Source organism: Lagenorhynchus albirostris, chromosome 9, assembly GCF_949774975.1.
Source record: "Lagenorhynchus albirostris chromosome 9, mLagAlb1.1, whole genome shotgun sequence".
Lineage (NCBI taxonomy): Eukaryota > Metazoa > Chordata > Mammalia > Artiodactyla > Delphinidae > Lagenorhynchus > Lagenorhynchus albirostris.
The window spans coordinates 49,304,950-49,325,742 of record NC_083103.1 but is presented as its reverse complement, the minus strand read 5'-3'; the positions used below and the strand labels follow the sequence as shown (position 1 = coordinate 49,325,742).

Below are 20,793 nucleotides of genomic sequence, written 5' to 3'. Positions count from 1 at the left end.
CTTCTACCAACCTTCAGCTGGCTCAAGGTGGGAGGGCACAGTGCTGGCTGAATTTAGGCTCTGCTTTGAGGGGAAACTCCTGCTGGACTAGAGTAAGCCCTGGCTGGGGACAGAGGTGCCAGGGTGCAGCTGCTGATCAAAACTGGTACCTGGAGTCCTCTTGTAGCCATCTGTTTGGTTTAGCACACATGTTCCTGCGTCATCTTGAGAGGGGGAGGAGGCTGCTCAGGTATTGTCAGGTAGCAGGTCTGTGGTTGTGTCAGCTCATTGTCATGGGAGCAGGCCTGAAACTGGCCATCTTGTCTGATGTCTTGTCACATAACCTCTGAGAGGGTGGAAGGGGGATTGCAAGAAGATTTTCTGATTAATGAGATAGCTGTTTACTGTTTTGTAGCCTTTTTTTTTTTTTAAAGAGGGCCTGATTCTTTTTTATTTATTTATTTATTTAGTTAGTTGCATTGGGTCTTAATTGTGGCAGGCGGGCCCCTTAGTTGTGGCATGCATGTGGGATTTAGTTTCCTGACCAGGGATCAGACCTGGGCCCCCTGCACTGGGAGCACAGAGTCTTACCCACTGCACCACCAGGGAAGTCCCTGTAGCTTCTGTCTTAAAGCGTGTTTTTTTCCACTTTTTCCCTTGAACCCTTTTTTCTTTTTCTTCCCTCTTTCTAGCTAGAGTCAAGAGGCTCTAGTTCTCTTGAGTCTTCATAACTTTCTTTATGAAAAATCTAGTTTAATAAAAAAGAACAGTAGACTAGGAATTAGCTGTGGTTGTGATACTATTGACGTTTCTGGGCCTCAGTTTCCCCATGCCAGGTATTTTGAACCTATCTCACAAGGTTGATGAATGCAGATTTTATGAGATAATGTGACAAGTATTTAGTGTTGTACAGATGTGAGTAATTTATTATTAGTTCTCCTTTTCTGAATTGTCTGATCATCTATACAGTTCCCTGGATCTTCCCCTCTTTTTACTACTTTATGTCTCCTAGGTTCTCACTTTTCCTTATAACCTTCCTTTTTAACTCTTAATGACAACTGGAAAAGTGTGGCCACACCTGGTACAGTTGTAAGGCAGAGGGCTGAGCCTTAGAAAAAGTGATGTTTGTTAGCTTTTGAGTGTAATATCTTGTCATTAACTTGAACGAGACTCTTTACCGTTCTGCGCCTCAATTTTCACATTTGCTCCCGGTGTACCACGCAGCTTGATTCTTGTGAGCCTTAAAGTCATTTTCATTCTGGAGAATCTCCTTTAAAATACAAGCATTACTGGGTTGAGGATACTCTTGAATTGAGAATCAAAACTAGCCTTTGTTAGATTCCATATATATGTGTTAGCATACGGTATTTGTCTTTCTCTTTCTGACTTACTTCACTCTGTATGACAGACTCTAGGTCCATCCACCTCACTACAAATAACTCAATTTCATTTCTTTTTATGGCTGAGTAATATTCCATTGTATATATGTGCCACATCTTCTTTATCCTTTCATCTGTTGATGGACACTTATGTTGCTTCCTTGTCCTGGCTATTGTAAATAGAGCTGCAGTGAACATTTTGGTACATGACTCTTTTTGAATTATGGTTTTCTCAGGGTATATGCCCACTAGTGGTATTGCTGGGTCATATGGTAGTTCTATATGTAAGTTTTTAAGGAACCTCCATACTATTCTCCACAGTGGCTGTATCAATTTACATTCCCACCAACAGTGCAAGAGTGTTCCCTTTTCTCCACACCCTCTCCAGCATTTATTGTTTCTAGATAAGAACCTAGGGGTAAGATGGGAATAAAGACACAGACCTACTAGAGCATGGACTTGAGGATATGGGGAGGGGGAGAAGGGTAAGCTGTTACAAAGTGAGAGAGTGGCATAGACATATATACACTACCAATTGTAAAATAGATAGCTAGTGGGAAGCAGCCGCATAGCACAGGGAGATCAGCTTGGTGCTTTGTGACCACTTAGAGGGGTGGGATGGGGAGGGTGGGAGGGAGGGAGTCGCAAGAGGGAAGAGATATGGGAACATATGTGTATGTATAACTGATTCACTTTGTTATAAAGCAGAAACTAACACACCATTGTAAAGCAATTATACTCCAATAAAGATGTTAAAAAGACAAAAAACCACCCCCCCCAAAAAAACTAGCCTTTGCTAGTGCGGATTAGGTTAGGGTATATCCACTGGGGGAATAGGTCACAGTAGGACACTGGGGTGGGGGATGGAGGCTGGCAAGAGGGCAATTCTTAGTTTACTGATGCAGGAAGGGTGTCAGGGCCTCAGGGCATACTTGATGCTGCCTTTCTTGTAGCCCACACCCAACTTCTCTTCCTGAGCTGAGCATGTACCTGTACTCTCAGCCAGAAGTCAGAGCTTGGAGAAGCCTGATTCCCCCAGGAATTCAGTGATAAAAATTAGGGCACTTGAACAGATCTAATTGGCTGAACTGAGTGAAGGGCAGAGGCTTTCCCTGGGGGCTCCTTGTAATCTCCTGTGGTTATAGACTTTTCAGGTTGGACTAATTAAAATGTTGGCAGCTGGACTCAATACTTTCCTTGTACTAGGTACTGCTTCAGACTCCTGGAGTACCAGAAGTTGGCATGGGGCGGTCTTTCCTGGGGAACTGAGGAGTGGGTTTCCATTTCCTCATCTAACTAAATGCATGATGATGTAATAATTTCTGTCCTGAATGGGCGGCTACACATTTCATGGTGGAGAGAGATGTAGGCTGAGCCCTGCATCCACATATGCCTGGATTTGGTACTCTCCAGACTCCCAAGGTGCCCTTTCAGGTCGATTGTCTGTTCTATTAGCTCGCAAGTGGCTTTGCTCTGTCAGCTGGCAAGTAATTTCCATTGCCCTGGGGTATCCTTCCCTGATGTGTGTTCCTGTTCCAGAAAAAGGGATATTTATTAAGTCCTGCCATGTGCCAGGTCAGGGCTAGTGTTTCACACAGCTGTCTTTTGAGATATGGCCACATCTTTTCATAATGCCCAATTTATAGATGAGAAAATACTCATAAAAGGAAAATAATTTGCCTGATAGTCATTACAGCCTGTAAGCAACTGAACCAGAATTCAAATCCAGGTCTCTCCCAAAGCCTCTGGTTACCTTCCTAAGGCAGCACAAACACTTTCCTATCCTCATATCTTTCTAAGCTGAGCAAATTTCCTGCCTCCAGTTCCTACAGCCAGAATTATTTTCTTGACCTGCCTTTCCAGAGCACTCTGCCCTTCCCTCTATTCTGGCTGATATCCAATGAGGCATGGATCTACCTCCCTCATTTGGCTGCTCCCACTCCTGCAAGCTGTGGCCCTCAGGATGTGTTCTCCGAAGACCCAAAGGAAGCTGTAGTGTTGAAACTTCAGGCATCATGACAGACTGGTAAGGAGAGAGGTTTTGGGCATAGTCTTGGCTAGTTCCCTGCACGAAGCCAGGCCTGGGTCTTCTTGGTTTGCGGGAGTGAGCTTTGTTGTTCTCGAGGCAGTAGGGCCTTCTAGGCAGCATGCCTTTTGGGTTCCCAAGGAGCAGGCATCTTTTCCCTCAGGTCATTTTCCTTGGCATCTGGCTTTACAGTTTCTTTCTCGTAGTCTCCCTTTGATTAAGAGTCAGGTCAGTGCCACCTGGAGTAAAGTACTATGACAAAGCCCTCGGCCTGGCCTTGGTTGCTGGAATATTCCTGCTGACTGTGGGTACTTGGGTTAGTTTTGCAAAGAGCATGCTAAGTTATTAACCCTGCATTTGGGTCTTATGTTTTCTGCAGCCTCTGCCTACTGGTGTGCCTCACTTCACAGGATAAAGGCTTTCCTGAAGAAGGCAAGCCTGTGAAGGCATTTTTAAAAGTTGAATTATCTTTCTCACTGACTTGAAAAAAATTATAAAAGTATTTTCATGCCTTTTTCTATGCATATAGCATATATGTTTAGTGTTTAACATCAAAAGTTTGTTCCTTTGGGAATAAATGGCAAATTAGAACATAACAAAATACAGTTAAAAGACCTTTAACAGGAAAAATAATAAAATATTAATGACAATCAAAATAAATTCCAAAATAGGTAGGCTGAAACACAGTGTTTTTTGTTTGTTTGTTCTGTTTGGATACAATGGGAAATCTGGAATAGCATAATCAGCAGAATGATCTAGATAGTGACATGACACCGGTTTTGCCTTCTGCAGTATTAGCAATAGATTAGGAGATGTCCTTAGGCGAAGGGGAGAAGAATGCATTCTGGGACTAGAACTGTGTAGTTCCAACTACTCATTTGTGTCTAAGGACAGAAGTAACTAGTAACTACCTTTCTGGGTGTCTGTTTCCATGTTAAATGAAAGCAATACCTACCCTGTTTAATTTTATGAGGATTAAATAAGACTATGTAAAGTGTTTTGTAAACTCTGAAATAGTATTGTTGTCATACTCAGTGGGTGACTGGAGCCAATTTGCTAGCACTGCAGGAGGCTTTTTGTTTAAGATATGCCTTAGAGACTTCCCTGGTGGTCCAGTGGTTAAGACCCTGCACTCCCAATGCAAGGGCTATGGGTTTGATCCCTGGTGGTCCGGGAACTAAGATCCTGAGTGCTGCCTGGCACAGCCAAAACAGCAACAAGAAAAAGATGTGGCTTAAACCTATGACATAGGTGGGAAGAAGAATTCTAAGTTGATGAGTAAACCGTTGAATGCTGTTTGGGCAGCAGCTGAGAGGAATTCCTGTGAGGTGAGGGAAAGAGCCACATTCGTCCCTTCATTCTGTATCTGTTGAGTCCTGTCGGGCGGAGGAGAAAGAAATACAGATGTCTACCTATTAAATGTATGGTATGCTAAGTATGGAGGGTTCTTGGTTTAGGAATGAAAGCTCCATAAAGACAGGAGTTTTTGTCTGTCTTTTACACTGCTGTGTTTTCACCCAAGAGCAGTACTTGGCACATGGTAGGCTCTTGATAAATATTTGTGGAAAGAAAGGCTAAGTTTTGGAATCAGACAGACTGGGTTCATATTTGGGCTCTGCCCTTCACCAGCCCCTTTCCTGAGCAAGCTGCTTAATCTCTCTGATGCTCAGTTACCTCATTTATAAAATGGGACTAGGATTAGCTATTACAGAGGGTAATTGGGGGGATTTTTTTTTAAAGTAAAGGTTTTAAAACTTTTGTACAAGTCCTAGTAAGTGCTCAATGAAAGATGGTTCCTTTTGTTTTCCCTTCCTGGTTTGCAAAGTGGGATGGAAGCACCGAGGACAAAGCAGATCTGCTTGGGGAGCCTAGCCAATGGCTTCACAGGTTTGATCTGACCACGTCTTTCTAATGTGTTGAGATTAGAATTATTGGTATTATTTCCTCACAAACAGAAGTCCCTGGGATTGAGCAGGAGTGTTGGAATATATATGCTTTGCCTCTGTGTTTCCCGGGGTCTTGGTGGGAGGGTCTGGCTCTTGTCTTTCAAGGCAAGATAATGTTTGCCCTGCAGGTTTGTGCAGAGGTTGTTCCCAGAAAGAGCAGCTTCCCCTGGAGAGTCTGGACTCACCTGATTTGGATTAGGCTTTCATAGCCAGCCATCACTGCCTCCCCTTACACCAGTTATTGTTAGTTATAGCTTTGAAAGGTGTCCTCAGCTTGACTTCTGCTCCGGATCAGTTGTAAATTCTCACAGCACATGGAGCAGAGCATGTTTGCATGAGTTAATCAGGTATTTATGAGTTGACCTTTGCTAGTGAAAACCTAATTTTCCCTCATGCCTGGGTGACTCCAGCAGGCTGAGGGCCTTTTTCTGAGACATTCCTGGAACTGTTGGAAGTGGCAGCAGGTTTGCCTGCCCTTGTCATATGTGCACAAGACCAGTGGGATATATTTGCCCTTCAGCAAGGGTGCTCAGTGCCTCTCCTTTCTATCCTGTGGTCTTAAGACACTGGACATAATACCACTCTCCTTTCTTTTATCAACATTTAGACTTCAGAGCTTTCTCTTCTGGTTTAGTTTCTTGGAGGATGAGTAAGCAGGGAGGAATTGTCTGGCCATCAGACAGTTGAATTGAAGCCACTTGGCCAGAAGCAGCTAAAGAACATGTTCCTAGATGGGGGTAGTCAGGCACTGGGTAAGTTAGGGTTAGTTTAGGGGTTAAGTGGACCTGGTGTCTTCTAGAAGTAGAGACAGTAGGTGCTCTGGCTGTGTCCTCAGTGCCCTCCTTTGGGAGCTGAGCATTGCTACAAGGGAGATCTCAAATATAGGCTTGAGGAAAGGAGACAGAGGGAAGAGAAGGAATTTTGCTGAGCTGTTGTTATGCTAGGTGCTTTAGACCAATTATTTCCTTTAATATTTACAACAACCTTGTGAAGTTTACAGATGATGAAACTGAAGCCCAGAGAAGTTAAGCAACTTTCCCAAGGTCACAAAGCTAGTGAACGATAATAATAGTTATCATTTGTTGTATGTCGAGAAGGCACATACCAAGTTTCTTTTTTTAAGTGCTTTATATCTAGTACTCACCACCATCCTATGAAAGATGATTATTACTTCTGCATTGCAAATAAGGAAACTGGGAATTAGAGAGCTTTGGTTACTTGATGAAGGTCACTCATCTAGCAATGGTGGCACAAGGACTTGAATCCAGAATTCTGTGATTGTGAAGCTTGTTCTTTGATGTACACGTCACTGAAGCTGGTAGAGTAGGATTCAGACACAGAGTCACGAGCGCAAGTTTCATGTTTTATTCCATCTCTGTATCCTTATAATCTGAGATAGCGCCTACCGCATTATTAGTCCTCAATAAATGTTTGCTGTGAAATCCAGCTCTGCTCTCCCCCATTGTCCCCTGTTGCTGACTGCATCCTGCCCCAGCTCCTTGGCCTGACTGTCTCCTCTCCACAGTCTGGCCTTACCCTACCTCCCATTGTGGCCTCTCAGAGCTCCCAACACACAGCGTATGATCCAGCTCTGTTCCTCTCTTGCTTCTTCACCACTCTTTTCCCTGGCTACATACTTTTGCTGCCACTATTGCTCTCCATCCCTCTTCAATCCTGTCTGTTCTTTTCTATGCAGTTTCTCTGACTAATCCCTGAGAATACCCCTATCCAGAGTATAATCTTCTCAGTCTGTGCCATATAACTTGGCACCTAATTCACTACTGTTTCACCTTCTAATTGTTTCATGGGCATTAATCTTCTCTCCAGCCAGCTTGTGGTAGTCATATCATAATGGCCCCTCATTAATTTGTGCTTCACACTTTTCAAAGCATTCTCCTATTCAAGACCTGTCTTTTTGCTTGTCATGTCCACAGTAAACCTGTGAAATATGATGGGAGGGAATTGTTATTTCCATATTATATCGGAAAACACAAGTGCAAAGAAGGCAGGTGACTTCCCAAGGTCGTATAACTAATTAGGGGCAGAACTGAGACTAGGTCTCAGGTCTACTGATTTCTGGCTTGGTGTTTTCTTTGCCATGCCTTCCACATTTGTGTTTCTCTCTGGCATTTCTCCTCCTACCTTCAAGGCAGAACATCTATGTTTGGGTTTTCAGCAGGCTTGATTGGTGACCTGGGGAATGGTGGAGTAGCCCGGATAGCAATCTCATGTACTTCTCAGTGGTGTCAGTGCTCTGGGTTTCTACTGCCTGAGAGAGGTTCTGTCCTTGAACTACTAGGATTATGTTAAACTGAGAAGCATTTTTTTTTTTTTTTTTTTGCGGTACGAGGGTCTCTCACTGTTGTGGCCTCTCCCGTTGCAGAGCACAGGCTCCGGACGCACAGGCTCAGTGGCCATGGCTCACGGGCCTAGCCGCGAGCGGCATGTGGGATCCTCCCGGATCGGAGCACGAACCCGTGTCCCCTGCATCGGCAGGCGGACTCTCAACCACTGCGCCACCAGGGAAGCCCCCGAAAGTGCTTTCTTAAATGGTGATAGCATGATGCTTGGCTCTTCCTTTCCGAAGTCAAGAGGATGAGTGAGTAGTGTGGGAGCCAGCCAGATGTTTTCAGCACCTTGAAGACCAAGGAACTGGTTTACACTAGAAACTGCGTGACACCTTATTCAGAACAGTGACTGATGCAGCCCTGATTCAGGGGCTGAGAGCGAAACCCATGCTCCAAGTGAAGCTCTGTGTAAATTGGTCAAAGGGAATAGCCTGGGGAATTTGGAGCCTATTTAGCTCAGCCTCCAGGAGGAAGAATGTGATTTCTCTATTCTCCTGTGCGGTGCTCGCATTCTCTCTCTCTGTCTCTGTCTCTGTCTCTTGCTCTCTCTCATTTTGGCCTTGTTTCCTGCTATGTCTGAATCCAACCAAAGGGAGTAATAATAGTCAGCAGTCCTCCAGAAACATTTAGATTGAACCTCTTGCTCTGAGTTCTGCTTTTGCTGCACTTGGGCCGTAGAAGAGACTAAAACATGTTCTCTATTCTTGTCTTTGGGGAACTTACAAATCAAATAATTTCTTAACTAGTTAGAGAGCGGTTAAATAAATGTGAAACATAGAAGAAGAGAATAGTGTGGACTGGAGTAATCCAAGAAGACTTTCTGAAGGAGATGGTGCTTGAAGGGGCCTAGAGTATAGGATGAATAGGTTAGATTAGCGGTTCTTTTTCATGCTTCTTTAATGAAGTCATTTTTTTTTTTGATATCCTGATATGACTTCTACTCTTTTGAAGTCCCTTAGCTCTTTTTCTGGACTTCATTTGTGCCATTAGCACATCTTGCCTTATTATAATCATTTGTGTGTAATATAGTGGTTAAAAAGACAGACTTTGGAGTCAGATTTTGTGGGTTTATATCATGGCTCTATTTACTAGCTGTGTGACTTTAGGCAAGTTATTTAACTCCTAAAAGCCTTGATTTTCCCATCTATAAAATGGGAATATACTTACATGAGGCTGTTATGATGATTAAAAGAGATAATCCCTGTACAGGTCTTGGTGCAGTGTCTGACCCATTGTAAACATCCATTAAATGTTAGCTATAATTGTTCTAATTATCTTATTCTTCTAGATCAGCACTGTCCAATAGAACTTTCTGTAATGATGGGAATGTTCTATATCTGTGCTGTCCAATATAGTAGCCACTAGCTAAGATGGTAGCCGCTGGGCTTCTTTAGGTGTGTTGGAGAGTGGGGCTGACCATGGAAAGTCTTGACAGAGAGGAAGGCAGAGGAGTGAGTTAAAGTGTTTTAAAAGGTAATTTCACCTCTAAGTTAAACATAGAGTTACCATGTGACCTAGCAATTCCCCTTATAGGTATATACTCATGAGAATTGAAAACACTTTCATAGAAAAACTTGTACACGAGTGTTCACAGTAGCATTATTCGTAATAGCTAAAAAGTGGAGACAACCCAGATGTTCATCAACTGAGGAATAAATAAACAAAATGTGATATACCCATATATTGAATATTTTTCAGCCATAAAATGGAATGAAGTACAGATACATGCTACAACGTGGATGAACCTTGAAAACATTACTCTAGGTGGAAGGGCCACATATTACATGAAATGCCCAGAATAGGCAAATCTATAGAGAAAGAAAACAGATTAGTCGTTATCATGAGCTAGACGGTGGGCATAATGGGGAGTGACTGCTAATGGTTATGGGGTTTCTTTTGGGGGTGATAAAAATGTTCTGAAATTAGATTGTGGTGATGGCTGCACAACTTCGTGAGTATACTGAAAACCATTGAACTGTGTACTTTAAATGGGTGAATTGTATCTAAATAAAAACAAAGATAATTTGGGTCTGCTAAAAACTATTGGTTTTGGGCTTCCCTGGTGGCACAGTGGTTAAGAATCCGCCTGCCAACGCAGGGGACACGGGTTTGATCCCTGGTCCGCAAAGATCCCACATGTTGTGGACCAACTAAGTGTCTGCACCACAACTACTGAGCCTGAGCTCTAGAGCCCGCAAGCTACAACTACTGAGCCCACATGCCACAACTACTGAAACCTGCGTGCCTAGGGCCCGTGCTCCGCAACAAGAGAAGCCACGACAATGAGAAGCCCGCGCACTGCAACGAAGAGTAGCCCCCGCTCACTGCAACTAGAGAAAGCCCGCACACAGCAACGAAGACCCAACACGGCCAAAAATAAATAAATAAATATATTTAAAACCCCCCCCCCAAACTATTGGTTTTAACACAGCTGTAGAAAGTTATAATTTATTTTCTTTTCTGATTGGAAGTCTTCCCCCAGGACTTCAGCCCACAAAAGTGAGGACTTAGGGGCCCACTCCCGGTTAGAGACGTGAACCTGAACATGATCTTAGGCACGGGCTCACCAGTGGGTAGGTGGAGGATGCAGCATTGTCCTGCTTTGGTTCAAGGGAACTTTTCCTGTCTTTGGCTGGGATCGGCATAGATGAGTCACCCCTTGTAGTGTGAGGGATGTGGGATGTGAAGAATGAGCTGTCATCTCTGTTCTGATGACATCTTGAGTATCACACAATTGTAGGCCAAATATAGGTGCTGAACCATTTGGCCTGAATTCTTTATGGAGAATTCCCTGGGAACCAGCTGAGGACATGGCGAAAGAGAGATAATCTAAGCCTGTGGGAGCAACCAGGTAAAACCAGGTGAGGGATGCTGGTGCAGATATTCTTTTCACCTTTTCACAGATGAGCAATTGAAAGCTCAAGGGAAGTTGATTTTCTTTTTCTTCCCTCTGTAAACAATTATTGGTGGATTACCCTGTGGCTGGTCCATGGGCCTTGTGCTCAAGGAGATCCCAAACACACCCAGGAGATGAAACAGACATCTAATATGTCAAGAACCATCTAGGGAATGCTTCAGATAGGATTGTGCAGAGCCAAAGGAGGGAGAGATGGCTGTGAGCTTGGTGATAAGAGAGGGAGCCTGAGCCTAGGGCCAGAGGGCAGCATGTACTGGGTGGGGACTCCAGGGGGAGTAAGGCAAGATACGTTCTTGTCCTTACACTTCCTGTCCTGTTTCTGTACCTGCTCACTTTTGCTCTACAGCAAGCAGGCCTTTGTGCTCCTAATCTAAGCATGCCCCTGTGCTGGGCAAAACTGGAGACACAGACATTATGAGACCTGGGCCCTGTCTCTAGAAGTGCTTAAGGTGTTGGGGGAGACAGACCTGGAAACAGTTGACTCTAATGGTGTGGATCAGGGTGTGTAATAGACAGGGATGGACTTGGTGTGTAAGACTGAAGACTGATTGACTCTAATTTGGGATTAGGTAAATCTGCCCTTAAATGGGCATTGAGTTAGGACCTTGATAGAGAAGCCTCTTACGGTCATTGCCAAAAAGATGAAGCAGAGTTATAGAATGGTTCTTTTTTTTGGGTGTGGGCTGCTTTGGGTGTCTTTCTTTTTACCCTTAGATTTTATGAAAGAATAGCGGATCTGTGTCCGGGAATAGCTCTCTCTTTCCCTGCCATGCCTTCAAGCAGTGCTGGGCTGACTGCAGAAGACCCTTGTCTGTTCTGCACTTGTTCCATTGCTGTTTTGGAAATATGAAGCCTGAGAAGTGCCAGAGCTATGCCAGTTGCTATAGGGCCGGAAACAGGTGAGGCTTCCAGCCCTGCCTGAGCTCAGGAGTAAGGGGCTTGTCCTCTTCAGCCAGCTGAAGGCCTGCCTTTGCAATGAAACTAGATAAGTAGTCCACACAGCTTGTTTTTCATCTGGGGCTATTTTCAGCCCTGGAGCCCAGCAAGGTGGAATGACCGAGATGCTTTTGTGGGGTTCAAGCTTTTGCCAGATCCTATTTGCCAGGATATGGGCCCAGCCATTTCCCAGGAGATTAGCTTTTCTAAACAAGCAGCGCTAAAAGGAAGGAGCCTTTCCTTCCTTCTCAGTGGGGAGTGTAGGAAATGTGACGGTGGGTGTTCAGTTTAATATTGCAGCTCAGGTCCTAAATGGAGATGTAGGGAGTTTGGAACATTGCTGTATGGTCTCTCAGGCGGTTTTGAGGAAGTCATCTGGATCCTTCTTATATTTTTCTGGTCACCTCAATGGCCAGGCTCTACTATGGGAGGGGCTCTGTACACATGTAGACCTGCTGCTGGCCAGGGACTTGATCTCTTCTGTGTTTGCATGTCTCCAGGGTTAGCAGAGCAGATGGATTGGTCTTGCTGTACTGGCAAGCGACCCATCAGTGGTCCGTGTCCAGTAGTCTTCTCGGGAGTTCCCTATTTAGTGAGTGCTTACTGGATCCAGGCAGCTATGATGGGCGCTGTGCTAGATGCTGAGGTTCCATCAGAGAAGCCTCAGATAAGATCATCGTCTTACTCCTGAGGCTTAACACAGTACCCTCAGGAGTACTGTGTTAAGGGAGCTAGCAGTCATTGAGTGACTGCTATGTTCAGCTACTGTGTTAAGTGCTTTCATGGACATTTACTTTTTCATACAGTCTTCTGAGATGACTATTGTTATTAGTATCTTACAGATGAACAGTTAAGAGGTTAAATTACTAGGCCAAACTAACTTTCTCTTAGCCTCTTTCTTGAGGGTCTGGCCTCTTGCCCTGGCAGATGCCTAATAGGATACATGTGCCTTGTTTTTTGTATTGTGGGTGTGAGTGGGTCTAGTCTGAGTCTTTTCTAAGTCAGCAGGAGGTGCAGCTATATGCTTAGGCTGGGTGTTGATAATATAGGTAAAGATAATAAAATGTGTATAACCTTGAGGAACTACCATCGAAAGGGGGAGATAGGTAAACAGATATTACAGGGTAGTAGGTATTAAAGGAGCCATAAAAGCAAGGAGGGACCCTTTTACTTTGTGAGGGATGTGGTGAGCAGGGACTTCTACTCTGAGGCCTTCTGTACCTGGTTTCTTGTTCTTCCTTTTCATACCTGTAGCTCCTCATAGGAATCTCCCTTACCACCTGATAATGTGTTTTAACAGTTTTGTGAGTCTTACCTTGTCATCAAGATTGTCAGTCCTTGAGACTAGGTGCTTTTTTTTTTTTTTTTTTTTGCCGCTTCTTAGATATCTGACTTGGGGTATCTCACTTACCGTCTCTGGACCTCAGTTGCTTCCCTGTAAAATGAGGCTAATGATAGATAGGTATATTACAGTCTGAAAGCGGGGGCCAATCCAGGTGGTAATCTCTGGATATCCACCTACTTCTCCCAATTTTATGATTTCTGTGATCTTACCCTTCTGATCCTGATATAGGACTGGGTGTCCAGCAGGCTTTGAGTTGTTTGCCACAGAGATTGCTGAGAATGTTTTATGGCACCTCAAAAGTCTAAAACTTTCCTCCTGTTAGACCCAGCAGCACTGGCAGAAGCTCTTGGCTTCTCTTTTGGACTCAGTCAACCTTTCTAGCCTGGCAGTTAAGATTTGACTTAGGTTTTAAGCTCAAGGGGATATTGTATTTAAACGTGTTTTCTAGTGTGGTTTCCTTCATTATCATCTAGGTCAGCTAGAGGTAGTGGTTTCCTGATTTTGCTTCTGGAAGTCATGCCTTAGGCAATGGGGATTGGGACCCCACCCTTAGGACTTTCACCTCTCCAGGCTTTGGGCCAGAAGTCTAAAGCTCCTTGAAACACTCTGTGTACAATACCCACCTGAGCTCTAAGCTTGTAAAATACTCAACTTTGGTAAGACTTGGGGAGGGTCATGGAGGGGGTCTCAGGGGACTTAGGGAGAAGTCACAGGAACTCTGAGTGATAGCTAAGTCCACCCACCACTAATCAAACAGTTAATAATAATGAAAATAAAATAAAATAATAATAATAAAAATACTGTTAATTGTTATGATAAAAGACAAACGTATATTGAGTATGTATGTGTTAGGTACAATTCTGCATTTACCTTATTTAATCCACACAACAGCCAATGAAATAGATATTGTTATTCTCATTTTATAAATGAGGAATCTAAGGTCACATATCTAGTAACTGGTGGAAGTGGGACTCAACCTAATATGGGCTAGGCTGCCTCTTTGGGAGGAAGGAGATGTGGTTACAGGCTGTTTCTTCCTTAGCACCTGAGTCATTTATTTTTGGAATGCCTGCTGAGTGGCAGGCACTGTTTGTATACCAGGGGTACTAATTTTATTAATTCATAGTTTTTTTCAATAAAAAGGTAGTATAGCATAAAGTTAAGAGCACTGAGCTACATCCAGAATCCTGGCTCCACTTCTTACTAGAAGTGACCTTGGACAAGTTATTCAACTTATTTTAAATTGATTAGTATGTTTAAAGCTCTTCAAACAGTGCCTGGAACCGAGTAAGTGGTCAATAAATGTTAGCTATTATTAATATGATTTCTAAATTGAGGGCTAATAAATGTATCAGGCTGTGGGAATACAGTGGTAAACAAGATAATCTCAACCCTGTCCTTAAGGAGTTTATAATCTAGTGAGGAAGATAGATTTTTAAACAAATGATTAGAAATATGCTGTGTGCTATGGAGAAATGTAGAGTGTGGTGGGTTTCTATATAGAGGGTCTTAACACCGACCTGGGGCTCAGGATTCTCTGAGTCATAGGTAGGAGAATGGCACAAACTCTGGGGCCTAACTGCCTGCGTTCAAATGCTGGCTCTGCCATTTATTAGCTGTGCTACTTTGGACAAGTTACTTAATAAGCCTATGCCTTTTACCTGAATAATGAGGAAAATAATAGTATCTATCTCACAAGGCAGTTATGAGGATTAATAAGTAATATTTGCAGTGCTTGGCACATAAGTACTCTGTGTATATATTAAATAAATAGATACTTTTATGCATTTATCCTTTTTAAAGCATAAATCTTGGTATTCTTTTGTAAAAAACCCTTTATTAACTTGTCCTATCTTGTAGGTCAAAGTCCAAGTTCTTTAATATGGCACATTATAGGGTTATGATATTTTCCTGGGGTAGTCTTTGTTTACAGCTATTTTTCTGGCTCTTTTTTACTCTCAGAAGTGACCCTGTTTAGACTATAAATTATGTGGCCACCCCTCATATGAGGCTTTCCATGATCTGACCCCTTCATATTGCTCCAGTCTCATCTTTTGACATTGCTCTGCTAGCACCTTATCTAAGTGTTTCTGTGAGTTACTTGTCATTTATGAAAGGCATGCCTTTTTTTTTTTTTTTCCTTTTCCTTCAGTTCTGAGCCTTTGCATATGCTGTCCCCTCTGCCTGGAATAACCTCTCCCTTTCACCTTCATTTTTCTTTCTCTACCACTGCCCTTCTGGCATATACCTACTCATTCTTCAAGATATACTTCAGTTATCTTCCCTACGAAGACTTGGCCTTGCATTCCTGGCTAGGTTTTCGTTTTCTCTTTTGTACTATTACTGTAATTAGTATAGCTCTTCATTATGATTCTTACCACCATTGTACTGCAGTTGTTTACTTTTATGGCCTCTACCAGATTTTGAGTTGCTAGAGGGCAGGGACCAAGTATTCTTTATTTCATTAAAAAAATTGAGTTATGACGATAAAATGAATCTTTACATATGTGTATACCCATGTAACTACCACCCAGATCAAGATACAGATACACTTCTGCATCTTCAGAGTTTAGCATAGAGGTTGGCAAACATTTTCTGTAAAGTAGCAGATAGCAAATATTTTAGGGCCATACGGTTTTTGTTGAAGTGGCAAGTTGTTGCAGGAAAGCAGTCATAGACAATATGCAAATGATCATGCATGGCTGTGTTCCAGTACAATTTTATTTGCAAAAACAGGTGTTGGGCTGGATTTGGCCTGAGGGCCAAATTGCTGATCTCTTATCTAGCACAAATCTGTTGAACTGTAGACAAAGACCTTGCTCTCAGAAACCCTTTTCTTGATTTTCCGGTAGTGGACCAGCTTGTATCTCCAGGGCAGGGCTATGTTTTTGAGAGGTACTTCTTGAAGCAGGTTGCCTTTTCACAGGTTGTTCATATTTATAAGGGAGTAAAATGTAAAATTCCTTCCAGCACAGTTTTGGTGCCCTGTGGTCTGTGGAAATTTAGAGATTAAAGGAATTTATTTGTGTGACTCCCTCATAGTCCCTTGAGGCCGTGGACTGTCTTATTCATTTTGTGCTTAGCGCCTAGCTAGAGTAAGGTCTTAGACAGGGATGCTTAGTAAATATTTGTTTTTGAATGAATAAATTAAATTGCTTTCAGTATTTCAGTAAGCCTAATGAAAATTGTATATTTACATACAATTCAAGTGTCTTTGCTTTTGGTTTCAATTATGCCAGTGCTGTGTGGTAATACTAGTTTGCTCATGCTGATTGGTGATTTGACTGGCAGTTGATGGCATCATAGGACATAAACCTGTCCAGTGAGTGAATGACCTTGGACACAAGTACAGAGCCAAAATAAGCAACTGGTAGCAGGGCCCAGTGCTTGAATGTCTACATGTTTACTTTCACTTTCTTGCTCATTTAGCGTCAAAGCCAGGATGGAGAGGTGTGTGATTTCACAATATGGTTATGGAGTTCTGATAACTGTATATGGTTGGTTAAAATCTGGACCAGCATTTTGAAAAGAAAAAGTAGTGATAATAAACACAGCTGAGAATGTTGAATTATTTCTCAATAAATGTACTTTGTTTATAGACAAAATCATTCAAACAATGAGGAGCTGTGAAAGGAAAATAATCAAAGAGTTGATAAAAAGGATAGGTCCTATTATTTCTGAGTCAGGAATAGGCAGCTAAACTCTGTCATTAACACTAAAATTTTTCCCCTAATGGTTGGCCTGCATCACAAGTACTTTTTACTTATTTTTTTCATTTGGGACTTGTAGTTTAGAGACCTAGATCCTAGTCTGAGGGTAACTTTTCAGTAATCTCTAGGGCACTTTCCCACTACCTGTCCTCCGCCTACCCCCCAAACACATACACACTAAAGCTGGCCAGGCACATAGGGGTTGCCCACTGAGTGACCCTTATTTCCTGCTTCCCCTCATGTCTTAACAGAATTTACATGTATTTGCTGAGGATTGGAAGGGATTGGCATGAAGATTAGGGTGGGGTGGGGGTTGAGTAACTTTACTGTCAAGAAAAAAAGGCAAATTCTCTCCCTAATGGTCCTAATAATAATGAACATATAGATGTTAAGAATACAAAGGATTTTCCACCTTCCAATGCAGGGGACGTGAGTTCGATCCCTGGTCAGGGAACTAAGATCCCACATGCCGTGGGGCAGCTAAGCCCATGCGCCGCAACTAGAGAGAAGCCCATGTGCCGCAATGAAGAGCCTGCACGCTGCAACTAAGACCTGATGCAGCCAAATAAATAGATAGATAAATAAATATTAAAAAAAAAAAGAACTACAGCAGTGCCTCTTTTTTTAAAAAAAGGGGGTACTTCCCTGGTGGTCCAGTGGTTAAGAATCGGTCTTGCAATGCAGGGGATGCTGGTTTGATCCCTGGTTGGGGAACTAAGATCCCACATGCCACGGGGCGACTAAGCCTGTGCGCTGCAACTACTGAGCCCACAAGCTGCAACCGGAGAGCCCACATGCTGCAACTAATGAGCACATGCACTCTGGGGTCCGCGCCACAACTAGAGAGAAGCCCATGCACCGGAACGAAAGATCCCATGGGCCGCAGCTAAGACCCGACGCAGCCAAATAATAGATAAGTGAATATTTTTTTTAAAAAAAGAGAATATAACGATTTCAATCCGTTATTTTCTTTGACCCTCATTGCTATCCTGGGAGATAGTCCTATTTGCACACGAGTAAGACGAAGCTCAGAGGGTACCTTCTTTAAGGTGTCACACTGCTATTAAGGCGGCAGAGCCAAGATTTGAAACCAGGTTCTCTTACTCAGGTATCTGTGTTCCTTATAATGCAGGAGTGTTTTTCAAACTGTTTCTAGGTGTCCTAGGGCTTCTCAGAGTGCCTAGGAATCGCCGTGGGAGAGGTGAGTCATGGGAAGAGCTCTAGACTTTTCTCATATGTCACAACCGTAACTCCTCTACACTCAGCTTATTATTATTATTTTTAACATCTTTATTGGAGTATAATTGCTTTACAGTGGTGTGTTAGTTTCTGCTGTATAACAAAGTGAATCAGCTATACATATACATATATACCCATATCTCCTCCCTCTTGTGTCTCCCTCCCACCCTCCGTATCCCACCCCTCTAGGTGGACACAAAGCACCAAGCTGATCTCCCTGTGCTATGCGGCTACTTCCCACTAGCTATCTATTTTACATTTGGTAGTGTATATATGTCCATGCCACAAAAAAAACTTTTCTATTATGGAAAATTTTAAACATATTTAAAACGAGAGAGGGCAGTATAATGAACCCCTATGTGCCCATTAGTCCCCATATACAATTACCTACTCATGGCTGATTTTATCAATCTTGTTTCATCTTTATCCTCCCACCCCCTTGGATTATTTTGAAGCAAATTCCAGACATATCATTTCATTCACAAACATTTTAGTATATATTTCTTTTTTTTTAAAATAAATTAATTAATTTAATTTATTTATTTTTGGCTGTGTTGGGTCTTTGTTGCTGCGCGTGGGCTTTCTCTAGTTGTGGCGAGCAGGGGCTACTCTTTGTTGCAGTGCGCGGGCTTCTCATCACGGTGGCTTCTCTCATAGTGGAGCATGGGCTCTAGGCGCACGGACCTCAGTAGTTGCTGCACGCGGGCTCAGTAGTTGTGGTGCACGGGCTTAGTTGCTCCGTGGCATCTTCCCGGACCAGGGATCGAACCCATGTCCCCTTCGTTGGCAGGCGGGTTCTCAACCACTGTGCCACCAGGGAAGCCCCTGGTATATATTTCTAAAAGAACTGTGTTTGAAAACATAACCAAAATATCATTATCATGCTTAAAAATATAACAATAATCCCTTAGTATCATCAACAGTTAGTGTTTAATGTCTCGTAATGACTCAAAAAATTTTTTTAAGTTGATTTATTCATATCAGTATCTGAAGAAGGTCTACACATTCATTGATCTAAATCTTGAGTCTCATCTAATCCATAGCTTCCCCCTTCTTTCTTTTCTTTTCCTTGAAATTTTATATTGAAGAAGCTGGGTCATTTGTCCTGAAGAGTTTCCCAGTTTCTGGGTTTTGCTGATTATCTCCCTGTGATGGCATTTAACATGTTCCTACATCCTCTGTATTTTATATAAATTGGTAGTTGGATCTTAAGCCTTGATCAGATACAGGATCAGATAAAGAATCATTTCCTTTCCTTCCTCCCTTCCTCCCTTCCTTCCTCTCTCTTTCATTTTTTTGAAAATATGTTTAACCACATCTGACTTTCTTTTTGTAATGTTAACATCGAGGAATGGGTTCAGATGTTGTTAACTTGATCTATTCATTAAAATATTTCCCATCAGCTTTTTGTCTAATGATTTTAGGAGCCACTGATGTTTACTACCTAGATCCATTATTTCATTAGAGACCTAATTAGATATTGAGACTACTAATTAGGTTTAATTTGAACTGCGTTTGAAAAAGAGGGTTACATTGTTTAAAAATAAACTTTGAAAACTATTGGATTGTAGCTGTTCTCTAAGAGCACCTCTTATGACAAGAACTAGGAACTGTGAAGTGGGGACAGTGACTGTAAGTAACTTGTAAGACTTTTTAAACTTCTTTACTTCCTCGCGTGTGTTGTTTTGGCCTATAGTCTTTCCCAACCCAACGGTTAAACCCTTATAACAAAAAGAGGCCATATGTTTTAACTTTTGAAGGGTGAGATGAATGGACTGACAGTTTAACCCTAGATCTAGGTTTCGGGTAGGGAGCCCTAAGGGGCAGAGTGAGAGTTCTGCATTAATGAGCAAAGGAAGTGGCTAAGTCCCTGGGGCCTATGCAGCCTGAAGAACTTGAAAAATGGCCTTGGGAGCATCTAAGACAAAATACTACTAGCTGAGAATGGGAAGACCAGGCCCTTATCCTTACCCCTTAAGGAGACTCCCTAGTCTGTCCAGAGGGCCCGGCTGGTTGGGCTTCAGTTGTGTCACATCTGACATGTTCCAGACCCAGGGTCCTAGTAGCTGTGTTTAGGGCTGACTCTTAGGAATCCTAAACTGATAACCTCAGGACAGCCCGAGGGCTCCTTGTTTTGGCTGTGTTCTGAGGAAGGCCAAGGGCAAGAACCTTTTAGCAAAAGCTTTGGCTAATCCTTAGCCAGCAATACCTTGTCACTCTGGCCAAGAGAAGAGCTTCTGTGGAGCACTTGGTGTTCTCGAGCCTTTGCAGAGGTCACAGGCAGACAGGGCAGGGGAGTGAAGCCTTAATTAGTTAGGGACTGCAGGAGCAAAGCCATTTGGCAGTGTCTTACCTCAGCTCCTCAGTGGGACAGGATCCTTCCTGTAGTGACAGTGCAAATATGCCCTCCTTTTTTAGATTTTGGTCTCTGAGAAATCACTCTTCTGTGAGCTTCAAGACACTTGTATGCAGTGTGGTTCAAGGCTGATTAAAAGCCAGATAGGTGGTATGACAAAAATTCCTTCCATCTGTGCAGTACTTTTTAACCATTGAAGCACATTTTATTTCATTTGTTCCAAACCAACAGTTCTTGTTTTGTGGATGAGGAAATTGAAGCCCAGAAAGGAGAAGTAACTAAGATTATAGCTAATTAGATTCTGGATTCCCAGACTAGTGTTCTTTCTACCAATATATGTAGGACAAGGGGAAAGGAGGAGGATGGTAAATGAAATTGACTGCCTTTTATGTGCGAGGAGCTATATAACGTGCTTGGCTTAGTTTTCTCAGAAAGTTATATGGTAAAAAATGTTACCACTCTGAGTCCCAGAGTGATTAAGTGACAGCTAAGATCATATAGCTAAGAAGGGCTGTGCCTGGACAGATCTAAGTCCGTTTGACCTTGAAGTCTGTGTATTTCTATCATCAGTTGTTTACTCTAAAAAATCGTTATTGAGCTGCAAATGCAATG

The 20,793-nt window shown here is 42.7% G+C and overlaps 1 protein-coding gene across 6 annotated transcripts in view; it reads left to right on the top strand.

The window, feature by feature from the left end:
* The window catches only part of STIM1 (stromal interaction molecule 1), a 198,834-nt gene that overhangs the window by 14,652 nt on the left and 163,389 nt on the right, over positions 1-20,793 (top strand). Inside the window, exon 2 of one of the 6 annotated variants that reach the window (XM_060159863.1) lies at positions 3,222-3,384. The exons of the other annotated variants lie outside the window; for them this stretch is intronic. The gene's annotated coding sequence lies outside the window, so the exon portion shown is untranslated. The remainder of the gene's footprint in view (positions 1-3,221; positions 3,385-20,793) is intronic. 6 annotated transcript variants of the gene reach the window in all.